Source organism: Triticum dicoccoides, chromosome 5B (genome assembly GCF_002162155.2).
Source record: "Triticum dicoccoides isolate Atlit2015 ecotype Zavitan chromosome 5B, WEW_v2.0, whole genome shotgun sequence".
Lineage (NCBI taxonomy): Eukaryota > Viridiplantae > Streptophyta > Magnoliopsida > Poales > Poaceae > Triticum > Triticum dicoccoides.
Window position 1 is genome coordinate 534,342,423 of NC_041389.1, and position 2,090 is coordinate 534,344,512.

Genomic DNA, 2,090 nt, shown 5'->3' on the forward strand with positions numbered 1-2,090 from the left:
GCTCCTGCCCAAAGGCGTGGGTGTGCCCACGCCTGGCGCCTTCCGGCCAGTCTCCCTTCAGAACGGGGACGTCAAGATCCTGTGCCGCGGGCTCACCTCGCGGCTGCAGCAGCAGATCGGGGGCATCATCGACGTCGACCAATCCGGGTTCCTGGCGGGGAGAAGCATCTCCGAAAATTTTGTGTTCGTCGCCGAGGTGATCCAGTGCTGCCACAAGCGCAAAGCCCCCGCCCTCGTCTTCAAGCTCGACTTCGCCAAAACTTTCGACTCGGTCGACTGGGGGCGCTCCGGCGTATCCTCGAGGTGCGCAGCTTCCCCGACAGATGGTGCGCATGGATGGACTTGATCTTTCGGTCCTCCCGGTCGGTGGTTCTCCTCAACGGTGTTCCGGCGAAGTGGTTTACGGTGCGTCGCGGGCTACGCCAGGGGGACCCGAGCTCGCCCTACCTCTTCCTCATCGTCGCCGACGTCCTCCAACAGATGATCCGGCAAGACGGCGAGCTCCACCACCCGCTTGTGGAGGGGGCACCCCCTCTGGTGCTCCAGTACGCCGACGACACTTTGGTCATTCTCAGGGCGGAGCGTGGCGCGGCTGCCCGCCTTCGCCGCATCCTCGACGACTTCGCAGCCGCGACGGGGCTGGACATCAACTTCTCCAAGAGCACGCTTGTCCCCATGCATGTGCCTGCGGAGAGGAGGCCGTTGGCACTCTTGGCTGCGCCGTCCAGGGGTTCCCGCAGGCCTATCTCAGGTTGCCGCTGTCATGGGACAAGCTCACCTTCGCCGACTTCCTCCCCATGCTTGCCAGGGTGGACAAGTACCTGTCCGGCTGGCGGGCTCAGCTCCTCTCCCCTGCCGGGCGGCTGGTGCTGCTTAACGCAGTGCTGGATGCCCTTCCGACGTACGCGATGGCGGCCATGCTCCTTCCTCCGGCGGTGCTCAAAAAGCTGGACTCACTACGCCGCGCTTTCCTTTGGAATGCGGCCAACCGTGCCACCGGCGCACAATGCCTGGTGGCCTGGGAGCGGTCTGCCGTACCAAGGAGGAGGGGGGCCTCGGCATGCGGGACCTCGCGACGCAAAACCGATGTCTGTTGATCAAGATGCTGCACCGTCTCCATGTGGCTCCCACGTCCTCGCGGTGGGCGGAGTGGGTGTGGGGGGAGGGCTGGGCGGGCGCTCCCTGCTCTCTGTCTCAGGCTCCCGGTCGGCCAGCGAGCACGCCAGGGCGCTGTCCGAGATGTTGCCGCTCTATCGGAGTCTGACGACGGTGGCAGTTCGGGATGGGCGGCGGACGTCCTTCTGGTTTGATCACTGGCTGCCGTGCAGGGCCGTCTCGGCGGCCTTTCCTGCCCTCCTCTCGCATGCTACGGACGCGGAGGCCACCGTGTGGCAGGTGCGCGCCCACGGCCTTGACCGGGTGCTCGTCCCCAGGCTCACCACCGCCGGTGCCGCCGAGCGGGGCGCGCTCCTGACGTTGCTCGCGGAGGTTCGGGAGTCCCCCGACGACGACGAACGCTGCCCTGTGCTGTGCCGGAGTGCGAGTGGGGGTATCGCGGCGGCTGCCGTCTACGCCCTAGAACGCTTCGGCGGCACGCGGGCCCCCTTCGCTGATTTCATATGGGGATGTGCGGCGTCGTCCCGTGTCCGGTTCTTCGGTTGGCTCCTCGTGCAACGGAGGATCCACACGAGGGATGTCCTGCTTCGGAAGACTATTGTGACGGCCGCGGAGGCCACATGCCCCATCTGTGCGCGCGTGGTCGAAACGGCGGACCACCTGATCTTTGATTGTCCCTTTGCCCGCTCGTTCTGGCTGGCCGTGGGCGTTGAGGTGGTCGGGAAGAACTACCATGTTGGAGCGCTTCAGGCCCTAGACGTGCAGGGGGGTGGCTGGTGATGTTGCCCACGCCTCCTTCGCCCTCCTTTGCTGCTGGCAGCTGTGAAAGCACAGAAATGCCGTGGTGTTCCAAGGTGCCCGACCTTCCCTGGCCCGTCTACTAGGGTGCTGCCGGGAAGACTCGGTCCTTTGGAAAGGCCGTTTGAAAGTGACCGACCGGGTGTGTGTAGATAGGTGGCTCAGTGCGTTCTCTC